We start from the raw sequence: 19,016 nt of genomic DNA on the forward strand, positions 1-19,016 counted from the left end.
TGGTTTGACTCAGAGTGCAAGATAGCCAAGCTAAACTTGCTCAATTTTTAAATGAACAAGGATAATGTGGAGAGCGCTAAACTCCAACAGGCAAGAACCCAGCATAAAAAAGGCTAATTGCATTTAATGAAAAAGAGCATAACAATAATTTGTCGAACATGGCCCTAGATGCTGTTAAAAACCGATCACGTGACGTTTTGGAAGCTCGTGTCAACGCTCTGAAAGGATGACGAGGGCTCAATTCAAGGGAATATTCCAGCAACAGTATGGCACAAGAACTTTAGTAAACTGTACAGGGAAACAAGAACATCCAATCTAGACGATAGGAATACCATAATCCATCCAACAAGGACTCTTACTTGCACTTTGGTCGAATGTATGCAAGCATTGAATAGCGAAAAAAGGAATAAGGCTCCAGGTCCCGACAGACTCCCAGTGGATTTGTTCATTGAAGAACCAGGAATCTCGGCTCTTTATCTCTTGTGCTTGTCCAATGCTGACTTTACCCTTAATGTAGTTCCCAGTTCTTGGGTCAGTGCAGAAATAGTCCCTATATGCAAAAAGGGTGGGAGGGTGTCGACATCCAGTTTTAGACCCATTTCTCTATTGGATGCAGCAGAGAAAATGTTTGCTATGATATGATATGATATGGCATTTATAACGCGCCTATACACAAGTGTTTCAAGGCGTGACGAGGCAGGGGGGGGACAAGGGGAGACAGACAACGATCCTACTAGGCCAGGTGTCATTCAGATCGCGCAAGTGCAAGGGTAGAGGGGAAGGGAAAAGTGCAAGGGGGAAGGGAGACGGGAAAGTGCAGTACAGGGTTAGTAGAACAACAAGATAAATACTAAGGGCCAGCTGGTTGCAAGTGCAAGATAAGTGCAGACAAGTGCTGGGAAGGGGGGGGCTGTAGGGATACAGAGACAGTCCCACAGTGCAGGGGTTACCAGGGAGGCAGTGCAGGGGAGAGTGGCTGGGCCAAGGACCGAGATCAGTGAGTGGCCCAGTTGCAGATTCAGTGCAGTTTCAGTAATTTTAGCAGGGGAGAGGGGGAGAGAAAGCAGGCGCAAAGAGGAAGGTTTTGAGGTGCTTCCGGAACCAAAGATGGTTCTCCTCAAGTTTCAGGGAGGCCGGAAGGCTGTTCCAGAGGGAGGCCCCTGCTGCGGAGAGAGATCTACCCCCAACTCGTTGCTTGGAGAAGCGGCTGACGCTGAGGGAGTTGGAGGCGGATGAGCGAAGAGCTCGAGAAGGAAGATATTTAGGACGAGAGAGTTGAAGGTATTTTGGCCCAAGGCCCCAGAAGGCCTTGTAGATAATGCAGAGGGTTTTGAACTTAATCCTCGCAGCCACTGGGAGCCAGTGTAGCGATTGCAGTCCTGGAGAGATACGGTCCCTGGGCTTGAGGCCAAGGACAAGTCTCGCAGTCCTGTTCTGGATGAGTTGCAAAGGGCGGAGAGTAGAGGCAGGAAGATTTAGATAGAGGCTGTTACAGTAGTCCAGCTTCAAGAGAACCAGGGCTCTAGAGACAGTGAGCTTCTGGGGGAAGGAGAGGAAAGGAAGGATACCTATGAGGAGGTTTAGCTGGTAGTGGGACTTCTTAGAGACGTCAGAAATGTGAGGAGAGAAAGAGAGTGTGGAGTCGAAGATGACCCTGATGTTTTTTGCCTTGCAGGTAGGAGCAGGAAGAGGAGCAAGAGAGGCCGGCCAGAGAGCTGCAGGGGAGGAGGTAGTGGGTGTGCCAATGAGTAGGATCTCAGTCTTACTGGCATTCAGGCAGAGGTCATTTGTGGCACACCATTCCTGGATAGCAGAAAGACAGTCAGAGATAAGAGAAGGAGAAGAGGAGGCCGAGGGTAGCCTGAAAATGAGCTGGGTATCATCCGCATAGCACTGAAAGTTGGGGCAGAGAGCGGTGATGCAGTGGGCAAGAAGTGCCAGATACTGATTGAACAGCCAGGGAGAGAGGTTACATCCCTGGGGGAACACCACAGGTAGAGAAAAAGATGTCAGAGAGGAAGGACTCCAGTTGGACCTGGGAGGGTCGATCAGAGAGGAAAGAGGTCAGCCACACCAGAGCCTGACCAGTGATACCCAGGTTATCACGGAGACGGTTGAGCAGGATGGTATGGTTGACAGTATCAAAGGCAAAAGAGAGATCAAGCAAAATGAGAACACATGGAGTGTTAGAGTCAAGGTTCGAGAGCAGGTCATCACGGATATTCAGGAGAGAAGTTTCCGTGCTTCTGGCAGCTCTGAAGCCCGACGGATGCTCATGAAGAGTACCAACAGATTCGGCATAGAGAAATTTTATTCACAGGTTCCAAGCTCTAAAGAAATATATTGCTGCAGCATACACCGTAGCTTCATTGCTTGTTCCTTTAGGTAATGTACAAGCATTCAGGATAACATATGTTCTTTAAACTAAGAATCATATATAAGTTCCTCAGATTTAAGAATAAGGTATTTATGTTTGTTTGTTGGTTGTAGATTTTCCTCAATGTTGTTAAAAAAGACTTTCAGTTCCATTTTACGTAATAATTTAAACAGGTTTACTTCTTCCTCAAAAAAGGAGGTATTGTTGGTAGGTATGAATGAAATACCTAAATTTAATGTCTCTAGTTGAGTCGTAGTCAGAGGTTTGGAGGATATGACAAGACCAACAAGAGGTCAGGACACTGGAGATATAGAATCTCCAGAAGAACCAACAGCAGGAGCATCAACACATACTCCACAAATTCCTTTTTTAGGAGGCACAAGAAAAGAAGAGGAAAAAAGAAAACTACGACAGAAAAACAAATAGGCAGAATTTGGTCATAAACATATCCTCCAAACCTCTGACTACGACTCAACTAGAGACATTAAATTTAGGTATTTCATTCATACCTAAATTAAAGTTAAAGAACAAAAGTAACTTCCACCAACAAGTGAATCATCCACTGATCAATTTATTCAAACAAAAGACTACCAAGGATTTAAGACGTATCAAATATGAACCACCAAGAACTGGCAACATCCGTAAACATCAACTACTGGTGATCAAACAATTAGCAGAAGACAATACTTTGACCTTAAAACAAGCAGACAAAGGGGGTGCCCTAGTGCTAATGGACACTACCTTATACAACACAGGATGTTTGAAACTCCTCAATGACATCAGGACCTACTTACCACTAGATGGCGACCCGATTTTCAACATCAGAGGCCTTATCAAAAATGTAGTTGACAAAGCTATAGACATGGATTGGATTAGTGGGAAAACAGCCGATTTCCTCATACAGAAACATCCGGTCACCCCAGTGTTCCATTGGTTACCGAAAATACATAAAAACAAAGAAGACCCGCCCTTTCGACCAACAGTAGCTGGAACAGACAGCATATTTCAACTTTTAGCAATTTACCTGGACACTGCATTACAACATTTGGTACAAAAGGCCATGACCTACTTAAAGGATACAACCCACTTCCTGAGCATAGTTAACACATTAAACCTAGTGGAGGAAGAACTTATCCTGTTCACAATGGACGTCAATAGTCTTTACACTTCAATCCCTCACAAAGAAGGCATAGAAGCCATGGAAAGGTTTTTACTTCTGAACCCAGGAGTACAGATACAAAGAGTTTTTGCCATTGAACTGATCAACATCATCCTTTACAATAATTACTTTAGACATAATGGCCAATACTACTTACAAATTTCTGGAACATCAATGGGCTCATCAGTGGCCCCATCGTATGCAAATATTTTTATGCACCGATTTGAGACCAAATTTGTACTGGAAAATCCACTGTGGAGAGACAAGATTAAATGCTGTAGACGCTATACAGACGACATCTTTGTGATCTGGCATGGCACCGAAAGTGAACTTCTGAAATTTGGAGAATCTCTAAATAACTGCAATGACAGAATCGGTTTCACTATAGAGATAGAAAGACCTGAGGTAAATTTCCTCACAACTGAACGTTCAGGGACAACACTCAAAACAAAGATATATAGAAAACCGACAGATGTTAACAGTTGCCTTCATCATAGCAGCTTTGATCCTAAACATCTAAAAGAAAACTTACCTTACAGTCAATTCCTAAGATTCAAGAGCATAACATCAGACCAGGCTACTCTTCAGAATGAATATGACATTATGAAACAGAGATTTCTAGAAAGAGGGTACCCAGCAGAAACTGTGGATAAAGCCATAGTCAGAACCAACTTACAAGAAAGAGAAGATCTCCTCCAAGGGAATACTAAGAAGGAAAGCAAAAGTTTATCACATACGTTGAAATACTTAAGCCAAAGCTTCCAGGTCAAAAGGATTATCTACAAAAATTGGGACATCATACAAACAGATAACACTTTAAAAGAACTCTTTCCAGATCCCCCCATGATGGCATACAAACGGGGTAAAAACATCAGAGACCAACTGATTAAAGCAGAAAAACCAAAAAGACCAACACAGACTACTCTCACCAAACAGAAAAAAGGTACATTCGCCTGTCTACATTGCCAACATTGCAATAATATCATAAAAGGAGATCATGTGAGACATCCCAATACAGGCAAAAAAATTAATTTGAGAGATTATGCAACATGCGATACCAAAAATGTGGTTTATGCTATTTGTTGCCCTGTGGAAAATATTATGTTGGAAAATCCAATCGGAAAGTAAAAGAAAGGTGGACAGAACATAAATCCTATATAAGAACGAAGAATGTTGAGTCACCTGTCTACAGACATTATCGAGACCAAAAACACACCATTTCACAAATGAGAATGATAGTCCTGGAAGTTGTCCACCCATTTTCAAGAGGCGGTGATCTCCAAAAAATGTTTTTATTTTTTTATTATTCAGTTCTTCATGACCACCCTTTATTTTAATGCCAAACAGAATTTTGATCAAATTGATTTTTAGCAAGCACCCTAGTCTCTATTATGCTAAAAATATACCTCTTTTTCTAAATAGGATGAAAACCCTATATAAACCCTATGCTCAAATGAAATATAAGAGACATACAATAAATCATTACAAGTGTAGGGGTTGACATTTAGAATGTACACCCATTTATGGGTCAGATTTAACTATATGTACAGTTTGAGCTATTATACTGATGCCTTTGTTTAAAATGCATGGGAGCCTCTTTTGTATTTAAGACAAATAGGCTTTTTTTTACTATTTTTACTATTATTATTATTGTTCTCCACATCTTTGAGACTTTATTACCTGCCTTTATTCTACCTGGAGGTTAACACTCACCAGGTTACCATGTTTTCGCATGGTATTCTCTCTATATCATTTTTCTATACACATCACACACTCAGTCAGTGTGTGGACATACTTTGTTCCTTTTCCCACTACTAGCCCCTAGGACTTCTAGGACTGCTAGTAGGATGGCCACGGTGACGTTCTTTTATGTGTCCTTACATTTAGTAAGTCTTCAGACGCATACACATATCTCTACATACTGGCTGGTCTAGCTGGTCTAGTTATCCTCAAGTGCCTTTCTGCAGGACAGCGAGAACGATGGCTACGGTAACTTCTTCCCGCATTTGTGCGAAGGACGTCACTTTAATGCATTTATATATCATTCCGAACTAGGGGAATAAACTACTATTCCCTAGATTCATTTTACACAACTTTTCGTGACAGGATGGTCGCGGTGACGTCATTCCACGCATGCGTGGGTGATGTCACTCACGGCCGTGTTTACATCATTGACCAATCGGAATTGGAGCTCGCGGCGTGACGTCATCATGCGCATGCGCAGATGACGTCATTCGCGACTATAAATTCACGACTCGCTTCCATCCCGCATTCGTGTGCGGATGGAGTATCCTCAGATCCTACCACCATACAGATACCTATTTGTACTGTAAGTATGCTACTAGGCCACCACTTTTTAAGGACTCATTTACCTTTTAGGATGTATCTCTGCCACTACTCTTTAGTTAATTTTCACTCTTTGGACTTTTTGTCTACAGAACATAACAACCCTTCCACACAGAAGCTGTACATGACTGCTGGTGGTTTCATACATGACATTGTTGAGTAAGTTCAACTTCATGCTCTAGTCTACACTTGTTTTTCACTCCTGGTGTTTAGAAAGCATCACTAATGTAATTTTCACAATATAATTTTTACATTGAAATATGTAAAAAGAACAGGATCTTTATACACCATTCTGCACTTTGGTTTACAATGGGGAACTATTAATATTTCCAATCAATTAGTGTATTTTTGTCTACAAACTTAATAGGCTCCCAGCGTTTGTGAAAAAATTGATCTTTTGGACAATTTCATTTTTTTGAGCAATGAAACTGGTTTAAAGACTAAAAGATATGCAATGATGTTGTTAATTGTATGTACTCTTTTGTGCCACTATCTGACTAAGTACCTTGTGTTTCTAAAGTATAAAAACAAATACATATATTAGATAAATTAATTTAATTTAATTCATACATTTTCTTCTTCAGAAATTATACTTATTGTTAAGAATACAGAACACATTTCCCCTGATGAAGAGTGAAAATTGATACTCGAAACGCGTTGGGCCACATTATATTGTGATCTATGATTTGTTGTTATAAAATGAATAAATTACTGTTTGCTTGATAAACAGATGAGTTGTCAAGAAATAATTGGGTGATTCAAGAACAGCTTTGTGAGCTAAACAAAGCAATGAAAACTACTGAAACTGAAAAATAATTATTGTAAATAATTATTAGGTTACTAGTTGTACCCTATAAAACTCTTATACAGGCTTTTAGCCTTTTGTTGATAGTGTGCAGGTGATGCTGGTTTCCTTATCTAGGAAACTATTGTCCCATGTATATATTCCAGCCTAGATACCAAGGCTGAGCACTTCTCCCCTGCACCTTAAATATCATACTACTCCTGACTTAATTACCTTGAGTCATTGTTTCATATACAATACTACACGAATATAAAATAGGTGTGCATGGTGATTATCAATCTTCTTGTTGTTTCACCACTGGGCAAGCCTGTTATTAATATTCACCACATTGAAACTATACTGGACCAATTTTCCCCTTCACCTGAAATTGATAGTAGTCTTTCACCCATAGATTCCATTGTGTCTGGTGGAGTTGTTGCTAGCACCATCAACAGGAGGGTGTAGTGGTCGCTTCTAGGAGTTTTTAGGATCTGTAGATCTCTCAATCTAGCCAAATCCATGTGTTTTGTAAAGATTTAATGAATCATTGAAGATGTGATAGTGTAAGCCCAGGTTGGGGTATCTTTTAGCGACTTGTCCCAAATCAAATTAGATTGGGTGAAGCCCCATCTTGACAGGAAGTGCGACCATTCCCTCCCAATGTTGGCCCTTCTCGACGTCCCTGTGTTTAGCACGCTCGTTTCCCTCCCTTCAAGCTCAGCAAACTCATCGACTTTCACTGTACAATTGCAATTAAATTCCCCTCCTAAGTTGATGGGACACCCACCCCCTTTTTATGCCATTCATGTAGGTCATTTTCAATCTCATTCCTCACCGTCTCAAAATCCCCCTTCAGTGGATTAAAGTAGGTGTTGATTAGAGGGTCAGAGCTACTTTACCATTGCTAGCGTCCAAAACTTTAGTGATCAGGAGGCCCTACCCAATCATTTTCAGCGGGTGGAGGTGCCTCCCCCTCTCAATTTTCACCACCACTAATAACACCCCACAGGTCACCGTTTACCACCCTTCTTGACATGACAGAAAAACAACGTGTATTCAGCAAATGAGGCCGTGTCCCTTAGCCAAGATTTTTGTTAAAGATGATTTGAGCCTCCTTAAATAAGACATTCACATCGCGTTTGAAAAGGAGTTGTCGCCTCTCGAATTCCAAGGACAAATTACGACCACTGAGTCTTTAGAACCCTGAATGCGGTCTTGTTGCGAACAGAGAGCAAACTGGAGTGCCAGCCCCAACCCGAGGTGGACCCTTCCTGGTCGACCAGCGTCTGCTGGTCAGGATCAAAAAGTACTGAACAGCCAGGTTTGCCCTCCCTTGATGGCAGACAGACACCCGTGTTGTGATGGGGTAGTATTTCTCCAAACCATTCAGGAGCAAGTCTTTTTCGCCATGCTAACCAATGTTTCCACCAGTTTAGAGTGAAAACATACCACACATTTCCCAAGCTGCTGGTAGTCAAAAAGATGAACAAATTGATTGTCAACCATAGAGATGTCTTTCAAGGGGGGAATCGAGGCCAAGAGGGCAAGAATGCCCTGTCTATTGAGTGGGACGTTTCTGTCTTCTTCAAAAACGGATTTGAAGATTATAAGCCGTATTCCCAAGTGTTGCTGCAACATTACATGGGAGCTAAATTCGGTTTCCTTCCTTCTTAGACCCTAAGTCCTGGACTGAATTTGGCTTTGGTGTTTACTTGAGATTATCTAGGCTGCTCCTGGCCTGGCTCTGAATATGCAACTCCACCTAGGGCTCTAGATGCCTTCTGTTCTCTGAATTTACTGGATAGGACCCTGATGTGTTAACTGGGATTGGGTCACTTGACCTGAATTTTACAGGCTACTTGGCACCAATGGTGGTATCCTTCTGGCTTTTGGTTTGGTGACATCGTTTTAGATAGGCGTGGGCATTGCCGCTGTTTGTTCCCTAATCCGACTACTGGAATCATTCACTCTTTGGTACTCTTGCTGACTTTCGTTGCTATGGCTTCTGAGGGTCTGGGCATTCTCCCGTTGTGGCTGGAATCACCCGGAATCACGATGGGCTATATGTGCACCTTGTTTGCAGCGGACCCACTCCTGGAGGACCAAAGCCACATATGCCGCAGACATTTATGTCAGCCCATGTTGTTTCCTTTTTTTTTTGGTTTCTTGGCCGGTGTCACGTTCCTCCCAGATGGCGGGTCGTAGCTGGAGTCAGGAACGTTCCTACGATCTTTCAATGGCTGAATGACTTGGTCATCAAAGTTTGAGCCCTGACACGGTGGAGTGTCTGCCCCACACTGGGCTGATTGTCTCTCATTTGTGGCCTTCCTTAATGTACCCTGGGCGGTACAGAGCCTGCACTCTTCCAGTTGTTTGTTGATGTGAGATAAGGCAAGAGTATTTGCTTTCACTTCAACAGGAATTAAGTCATACAGTCTGATAAAGACTTGCAGGACAATGTTTAAAGCTGCAATTAAGCTGGGCCCCCCTCAGGGATGGGGCATGGGTGTTGGTCTTGTCACCCTGAATTTATAGGGAAGCTTGTTTTTTTCTCTGCAAAGGAGGTTTCTTCATGGCAGTTCAAAAGAGGAGTGTCCAAGATAACATTTACTTCTGCAGGTTGCGTTTTAAAGAGTGTGGGAGAAATGCTTAGTCACTCATAGGCATTCTCTGCTGCTCTAATTTCATTTTTGAGGCTGAGACATACATCAGTCAGGGGCAAGCTTACGTCTGCTTCCACTTGCAAGAGCACTGCCCCTGAAATATCTAAATCCTGATTCCTGCCTTCCCCAACACCTGTCATCGATGGATCTTGAACTGAGGCTTCAGATAAGAGGATTTGGTTATTCAGCTGTTTCTCCTTCTGGGGGAAATATTTCATGATTTTGCCTTGCTCCGTTGACCCCCTTATGAGTCCTGCATTCACAGGGCCTAATTCCAGGGGCTTCTCCACCAGCAATTGCACTGAGCTCCTAGCAGGAAGCACTTTTTCTAGATTTACCTTTTGTGACGGGAGCAGAGGTAGCAGGCAGGCCGGGCGATCTGCCGGTCAAAGGGAGAGCCTCCCCACAGTCCCCGCTCTGCAACACTTTCACAGAGGGACCTAGCAGGCAAATAGAAGTCAGGGGCTAGTAAAATGCACATGTTACGCTCACCTGGTTCCACGGGGGTGCCACCCAGCAGTTAGTGCCAGGTATCCCTCCCTGTGATGCCCAGTAGTGACCAGCGGAAGAATCCTGCCAGAAATACAGGTAAACAATGTTTAGGACCGGGTAACTGGGATTAACAGCCTCCCACCACCCGGTATGTCTGCGGTCCCTCTGGGCTTCCTCTCACCTTGTTCTTGATGTTGGCGGGTTCTCCGTCCTGCTGTCTTGGCAGGGGCGCGTGGTGCTTTGTGGGCTATGGCGGTCGAGTTACTTCACTGATGCTGGCCCGACGGGAGTCTTATTGCTATGGTGTTTTGCTGTCCTAGCATGCCTTTCTGGAATTAACAATATCTTTTTTCTCTTCCTTAGGTACGTGGAAGTCCAATTCATGGCAAACATTGGATTCTGGGTTCGCTGGTAAGTATTAGCATTTTTGGAGCACCTAGACGCAGCGAGTAGGTGCTTAACGCAGCTCTAAGGTGCCTTGCCTTTGCTAACCTGTTATCTTTTGTCTTCACAGGTTGCGGTGCTTCGCCGGAGTGTAGAATTCCAGAGATGTTGCTGAATGAAGTGCGAGTGGCAAGGTAAGCCTTTTGGCGGAGTTCGTTCATTTTGTAAAATGTCTAATGCCTTGTCTTTCCCTTTCTGCAGGTCCGTCGATCCGAAGAAGCGCTGGTTCCAGGATGCCGGTCAGAAGAGCTAAGGACCACTAATGATGGAATTCAGGTAAGCTGCAACCTTTTCTAACGATGTCTTCTTTCTTTTTCTGCAGATGCTGTTCATCCGAGGTTCGTGGCTGAAGCTGAACGTGGTGAGCGTCACGTTGCAGAATTGCAAACTAACGCGAAGCGTGTCAGTCCAGTCGGGCGTGGTTTAAATAGCTTCAAGAAAGAAGTCCAGGTAAAAGAGTTCCAAGGTGCCACACACAAACTGTCCTTCTGCAAGCCAGGTTCCAAGAAGCCTGATTCTGTGGATGCTTCCACATTGAATGACAGTAACAAAAAGTAGTTCCCAAGCACAAACTCATTATTAAGTATGCGCCTGGCACCAAAGGCACCAGGACTGGCCCCAAGAAGGCCTAGGTTGGGATTTAGTGGGGACTGGGGTCAAGGCTCCCCCTGGCCCATGGGTAGGCCAGGGGGGCTTTGGGGTGAGGGTCGTGACAGCACTACCCCCCAAGGCCCCTCTCAAGGTGTTCCTTCCATCCGGTCCAGGTTTAGTCGGGAAGTTTCGATGGTACCTTTTGATTAGACGTGGTGCGTGAACATTTTCGCTGGGTTCCCAGGATCTATCTTGGGGTCCAAAACCCTTCCAATCTATTAGATAGTATAGCTTGCCCCTAGAGTACTTAGAATCCAGTATACCTTTAATTTCAAATTCTGGTTCCCCGTCGACAAGAATGGGTTTACGTGCCGTTCCAATACGTGTGCCTGGTTGCATCGGTTTTACCAGGGACACATGGAATACTGGGTGGATACGTAGATTGGATGGCAAATCTAACTTGACGGCCGCTGGATTGATAATTGCCTTGATAGTATAGGGACCTACATACTTGGGTTGAAAGGTCCGGGTTCCTTTGATGGGCATAAATCTGGTGGCTAACCAGACCTTGTCTCCTACTTGATAAGTGGGGGCCGTAGTCCTGTGTTGGTCGGCAAATTGTTTTTGTTTGTCTTTGGCGTGTGTTAGATGTTCTTTGGCCTTTTTAAAAGCTTGAGTGATGTTGGTGTGAAGGGTTACTACCGCGGGCATTTCTAATCTGGTTGGGAGGTCCAATTCCGAGGTATGCGGGTGTCTGCCATAAAGAGTATAAAAGGGCGTTTGCCCCGTGCTGGAATGTAAGGAGTTGTTATAAGCGTACTCGGCTATCCATAGCAAGTCTTTCCAGTCTCTTAACTCATGATGTAACATACACCGCAGGTGCTGCTCTAGGGTCTTTCTTTTTCTGCAGATGCTGTTCATCCGAGGTTCGTGGCTGAAGCTGAACGCAGTGAGCGTCACGTTGCAGAATTGCAAACTAACGTGAATCGTGCCAGTCAAGTCGGGCGTGGTTTAAATAGCTTCAAGAAAGAAGTCCAGGTAAAAGAGTTCCAAGGTGCCACACCCAAACCATCCTTCTGCAAGCCAGGTTCCAAGAAGCCTGATTCTGTGGATGCTTCCACATTGAATGACAGTAACAAAAAGTATTTCCCAAGCACAAACTCATTATTAAGTATGAGCCTGGCGCCGAAGGTGCCAGGACTGGCCCCAAGAAGGCCTAGGTTGGGATTTAGTGGGGACTGGGGTCAAACCTCCCCCTGGCCCATGGGTAGGCCAGGGGGGCTTCGGGGTGAGGGTCTTGACAGCACAGCACTATTTAATTATGATGACTGTGAAAAATGCTTTTGCTCACCGTGCTCACGTAGAATGTTGCAAGTCCAAAGCTGTGCGCCTAGTCCATCGGAGCCACGGAACACAGAACACTCGACTGCACTCTGCTATGCACTGCTGGGTGTGGATTCTATAAGCAGCTGATCTGCTTTTGTTTGCAGGCAGTAAAGAAAAAACTCACTGTGCGAGGAGAAAAGAGTGCAGCCACACAAGTCCACACAAAACACTCGGCTGCACTCTGCTTCGTTCCACTGGGGGTGGAGTCTATAAGCAGCTGATCTGCTTTCATTTGCAGGCAGTAAAGAAACTCTCCCTTTGTGAGGATAAAAGACTGCAGCCTTATGAATCCACACAGAGCACTCACCTTTTCAGGACTTTGGGAAACAAGGTTAAAGGCAATAGAAACCAAGAGGCCGCAGGGGCCATCTTGTCTTCTATCAGGAATCCATTGATTCCTATGGCACGGGTGGGATGTCCCAGAAATGAAGGACACTCAGAGCCACTGCCAAGTCAGCATGTAGCTGACACCAGCCCATACTCTTCTCTGTGGGTAACACATGGGTGCTGAGAAACACAGTATAAGGGTATACCCCCAGCCATGGGTGCCTCAAGGGTACCATGGGTGTTGTTCACCAAAAGGAAAACATGAAGAGCTGCACTGCCAGAAGTCCAGATGGACCTCAGTGGCTGAAAACATTTAAAGAAACACACACACGGAACTGTTAGGACAAGGACTAGGAGGTTCTGCCCCCCATAAGGCATTTCCAGCATCACAGCCCTCATCAGCAGTTTGGCTGTAGCAATAAAAACGGCTAGAACATTACCAGTTGGGATGGCCAACTTCTCTCGGATTTGCATTGAATTTAACAGATTAAATAAGGATGCTTCTCTGCATTATTTTGTATTTCACAGTCACCCTCTTACCTGCTTCTGAAAAAAAATTCTTTCAAACTAGACAAAAAGAATACAAAGGCTAGATAAACCAACTGAAAGAAAAATACGACTGGGAATATAATGAGTGATGTAATAAAGTCACTGCTTCTCGTTCGCTATTTGGTCATCAACTGGATTTTCATAAAATGACCTCTCCTGTTTTTCCCCTTCGGGAAGCGTGGAATATGACCCTCACCTCGCCCCTCCCTCCACCCCCCCTCACTTGCTCTCCTGGCATCTCCTCTTGCCAGGGCGATTACCAATAATGCTCCCCGCGGGAACCACTTAAAGAGCAATAAGTGCCCGATTTAGGAAGCTTTGAAAAATACATTAGGAAAGGTTAGGGAGCACTTTACATTTCAGAAAGTGTAGGATGCTCTCAGAAGCTACTCACACTGCACTTCCGAAATTTGAATGGGAGTGCATGGGAAAATGCCATGGATGTGGTTATACAGTAACTTGCTAAAATAGAATCAGAGAAAAAGGCAAACTTTTCCACCGGCTCAATATGTTTTACCGGTATTTTTTGTTAAGTAGAAATGAAATCCTCCATTCAAAGAACTGAAGTATCCAGTTTACATGGAAAATATGTTAAACACCTTTGTACCAATAAACACTGTCACTACTCTTGTGTTTTCTAATTCTTTTGTCAGGAAATGTCAATAAATAGCACTCAGGACAGGACCCAGTGCCCATCCTTTGCCGTCCACCAATAATCCTGTGGGTGGAGGTATGGTTGTTATGACCCATAATCTACCATGGACCCCAGACCACGCAAACAACTTTTGAGAGATTAATTAATGAAAATCACGAAAACTAGTGGTATTCCCTCCCCTAAAATCTACAGAGATGGTACTGTTATGCTCTTTTACGTTTAGAAACAGCATGTTACGCCATCTTTGCACATATTTGTTCATTTCACACTTCCTCAATCTGAGAAAAGAATTTAAGGACAGGTCAGGAGGGGAACAAACCTGGAACACGGCCGACAAACCGATTGCCCTGTCCCCATTGTTCCCCATTCTGGCATCCTGGCCACGGCCCCTGCCTCTCATCTCCTTTCCACGCATGCCAAATACCTGCGAAGGAAGTATAAGAAGTCAAGAGCCTAAGACCGCTGCCTGGCAAAACAAGGTAAACCCTCTGTTCTGCACTGCCCAGTCAGAAAGGTATTTAGAGTTCACTCGCATGGCTCTGTCTCATCTAGTGAGCAGATTATTGGGTACCAGTGGTCTCAGTTTGAAATAGGCCTTGTCCGAACAGCGAGTAACGCCAAATGTTCCTCAGGGATGGTCAAGGAAAGGGGCTTTTGTTCTTCTTGGAGATTGTATCTACACCTCTTCGGCAGAGGACATTGTAGCAGATTGTACCCTCAATACACGTCCAGGTGTAATCCTTCTTCAGTGGTCCAAGCATGATTCAATGGAGTGTGTAGTCTTTGCCTTAAATATACTGTCATGCAAAGCATTGCATTTATGTTTGCTTAGGATGACAATATATTCAGGCACACGTTAAAATACCAACACTGGTATGTCCCTGCGCCCACCTAGCCATGGCCAACAGTGCACACCTAAAAGGGCGCAGCACACAAAGAGGTGTAGGGCTTAGGGTATTGTCAAGGACATTACCTGATCACCTTACAAAATAAAGTACTATGCTGGGTATAGCTTGTTTCTGACTTGACAAATACCCCATAAGGAACTGGGAAGTGACTCCTGGATCAGAGAAATTTTACATTATCCTGCAGGATTAAGAAATGTGCATTAAACTACTGCATGCAGCACCAAAACCATTCCTGACAAAGCGGCATTAGGGCTGGGAGAAAAGCTCAGATAAAACACATGCGTTTTCAAAGCATTCAAAGCAGAGCAACAAAAGTGCAAAGCCTGGGCCCGTGCTTAGAGGTTCATCTGTGGTGTTAAGCAAGTTATAAAAGATTAATCAATGAAATGTGCTTTACTCCCTGTTCTGGAACCTTTATCCATCCACCCTGCTAGCATTGATGGCCAACTGCACCGTCACTTGCACTCTTATATGCCACTTATATTATGTTCACTGCTGCCATGTATGACTGTAGTGACCACTAGTGTCAACTGAAAGCTCATGCTGCCTCTCTTTTACAACCAAGGACAAATCCTGCCCCATCTTCCAGCCATCCCCTACCAACCCCTTCCATTAGGTATAACCATACAAATATTGGTAACACTAAGGTAGAGCAAATTCTCTGACAAAGGGCTATCTTCCTAGCTGGATGGTCTCATCAGTGATGATTTAGATCTCTTTAGGTCACTAATAAATGAAGTGCCAGTAAGCATTAGGATTAGGCTGAGAGTCCAAATCTGTGGCCAAGCATCAGAGCAGCCTGGATTAGCTAAAGAAGTTCTGCAACTAACTGAAGTGGTGTATTTGAAGTAAGGCATGTAACATCAATATAATACCTTTTTCCACAAGAGGTGACCCACAACTCTGAGGCGTGCCATTTATGAACTTGAAACGGCTTGAGGGAACTGAAGGTCAGAAGATCGGCTGATACATTGAGTGAATATGTGACTAGTCCCAGCACATGCACATCATCCAATGTCTGGACATCCTGTGCTCACACATTTGGAGACTGAATCATATTGGGAATTGCAGATAATGCTCAACCTGGGAGTGAAAAGGCAAGGCAGTACAAAACTGGTATGCATGATGAGTAGGAGTTTAATTCTAAACACATAATTATCTAGCCACAGTATGCCTTAACAGTGGCCTCCCAATGTACACGGTTATGCTATGTCATGTTATTAGCATGTGTACCACACACCACTGCATTTTGCATGGTCTCCAATTGCAGACTTAGGCTGGGGGGCTACTGTGGGTGAAGGCCACAGATGGGAAGGACATGCTTCAAAATTGTTAGACCAGCTGACACAGCGATTACTTTTGTGTGAAATCCAGGAATTATGGGCACACCTGCCATCACATGTGTTTTTTCTGATTCTTGTGAATATTAGATTAAAATTACCTTTTACATTCCAACCAAAGTTGTGAACTTCACAGAGTCTGACACTGTGTTTCCTATAAAAGGTAAGATAGTAACTATAACATCATTTGGTATTGAGAAGCTTGGCGAGCTTCGGTGTGTTGGTGTACTAACACAAAGCCTCTCAGTGGATACACATATCGCAGTTTCTATTTTATAATAATCATTTTTATCTTGCATGATTTTGGTGTGAATCTGAAACCATGGTTTTCTGTTTTTCAGAGTTAACCTCATAGCAGCACTGACGATTGGACATTAGGCCATTACAGCTTCACAGCACCCACCTACCTACCTCTGCCAGTCCACCTTTCTTTCTGGTCCAGCTCTTGCCCAGAGTTAAAACTAAGGTGAGCAAAAACAAGAAGCTCAGAACAGTAGAGTCCTAATGCAGGCTGTGACCCAAATTTTCCAGGTGGTAGACTGCATGCACTAGAGCATTCTGGGAGATAAAATACTAAGTGTTCATGGTGGAGACTTGGAGGCATAGAAGAAGACTTCGAGGGTGAAAAAGGAAGCAACAGCCACCTGGGCCAATGCAGCTGCTGCTCTGGACGAGGCACCCATTGACATACGGATTGTCAAAAGCATAACCGCACCAGGAGCCCCCCCTCCTGTATGCCTCCAACCAATCCATCAAAATACAAAGACGCTGTGTCCCCTCTGAGAATTACCACTCTCATTTCAGTGGCAGGAACAGTCTCTCTCCCTATTCCATTTATGCAACTAAATGAACTGTGCCACCTTCTTTCTTGTCCATTACTGGTCACCCTTCCAGTCTTCTGAACAGCAGGCTCCAGCAAGGTCCAAGAACCTCTCTCTGCTGTACTCCTGACCACAGACCCTTTCCTACTAATATAGAAATTATTTTGATTTTAAGTTTGGGGTTAGGGTGGGGGTAAGAGAAGTATTCGGTCGTATGAAGGGTATTGTGACGCATCTTGATGTTTCTCTTGACTACAGTGTGGGTTAATAAGAGCATCAGTGCTATATTTATAAACATGAAACAATGGTGTTTCTTGTTTAATGTATTCTATGTGTAAAATTGTTTTGATGTTGAGACAAGGTGACACTGAAATGCTATATTGACATCACTAGTACACAAAGACATTTTATCTTAACTCTGGGTATTGGGTATTCCCCAATCTGCACCCTAAAGCTTCTTAGAGAGCCTACTAACCACATGGCAATCATCACCATCTTTCCCCTCACATTTCAATGTTGTGCAACATGGAGACACAACACTGTAACAGGGCGCACAGTATTCAGTTCGTATTGCACACAGTGAGAAGGGAGAGGCAAAATCCATTATTAAGGGCAGCAAAGGCTTGTAAATTGTTACATGTCTTGAAGTACACCGGGTTGTGGCATTGGGTAGTGTTTTAACAGACTGCACCAGTGATAGCCACATCATTGGGTGCTCTGGTATCCAGAGTCCTCTGAAAAAATCCGTGGAGATATGTAGTCTTTGGCCTATGTGGAACATGTACACACATATTGCTTTGTCCATATTTCCAGTCTCATCTATAGTCCCATTTACAATTATTCTAGGATCCTATGGAAGAAATGTTTCCTTATTGAGATCAGGGGTCTGCAATCTTTGTCTGGACAGCTTTGTTGTACTACAACTCCCATCAGCCCTTACCAGCATTGTCAACTGTGAGGGATGATGATAATTGTAGTCCAAAACATCTGGAGAGCTGCAGGTTGCATAACCCGTTTTAGATTTTGCCCGTTCCCTATGGGTGCGACAGGTTCTAAGCCAGGAAAAACATTCTCTTTTCATGCACATTGAATTAATGGGATGTAATTAGGGGAAGTCCTTTGAGGTGGTGCAGTGTGTTTTTGTCATATGTTCATGCAGTGTCTGGTGTGTTGCCTAATGTGACCAGCTGTTATCATTTTCAAGCATGTGTAATCAGCGCGCCATATGTATATGTGATTGGGAGTTGAGTACATGTTAGCTAGGAAACTGCTACTTTAAGTCACATGCTTTTCTTTGATCGCATGCAAGTGCACACATTGCACATCATCCAGTTTGCAATAGGGCGGTTTACATTACTGTCCCAAATAATTGTCCCTGGTCTTTGGCAGCATACATGTTTTATAGGTGCATTTGAAAACAACAAAACATTTGAAAGTCTGTGATGACATAGCTATAACTTAGCCATTTAAGTGTTGATGGATGGCTGGTGCATGGGTAATTGGCTGGGTTACCCCACCGATCCAGCATGACATGAAGGACATGCATCAGGATTGTAGATAGAGGGTAGGTTCGGTCATGATCTAGGTCATGGACATAGTGCTGTTGAAGGGCCAAGTGGTAGAACAATGTACAAGCTAGGCATATGTTGATGGCCTCTTGCCCTCCATCGCCTGTTACCTTGATCTCCCCAAAGTCCCGGGAAGCCCTGACTCTGTCCCTTCCCCCTGACTGGCTGTTGGGTGGAAGTTCCATATATGGTAGTGTGGGGAAGTGCCAACCAGACTGGCTGGAGCCTTCCCAACGACCGTATGTTGTGGTTACACCTCTGGGTGGGACCTGTGTGAATGGCGTGTGTGATGAATATGCATTCCGTGTTGTGGGTGTCTAGTATCTGGTGTTTGACACAGTGACTGAGACAGCCCTGCCCGAAACTGGTATGAATGCAGTGTGGAGTGTTGAATGGCTGTGTACTTGTCCCAATACACATAACTTGTTGTGAGTGTCTGGAGAGGAGTGAGTGGCCAGAATGCACTATGCACCTGATTGGATGCCTGCCTGCATGAATGCCCTTCTGACTGATTGGTTGCCTGAGTGTGACCCAGCAGAATGAATGGGAGATCAACTAGTATATCTGGTGGCCTCTCACTGCTAGAATTTGTGTGCAGAAGCTGAA

The sequence above is a fragment of the Ambystoma mexicanum genome, chromosome 5p, assembly GCF_040938575.1.
Source record: "Ambystoma mexicanum isolate Mex_15411 chromosome 5p, UKY_AmexF1_1, whole genome shotgun sequence".
In the NCBI taxonomy this organism is placed as follows: domain Eukaryota; kingdom Metazoa; phylum Chordata; class Amphibia; order Caudata; family Ambystomatidae; genus Ambystoma; species Ambystoma mexicanum.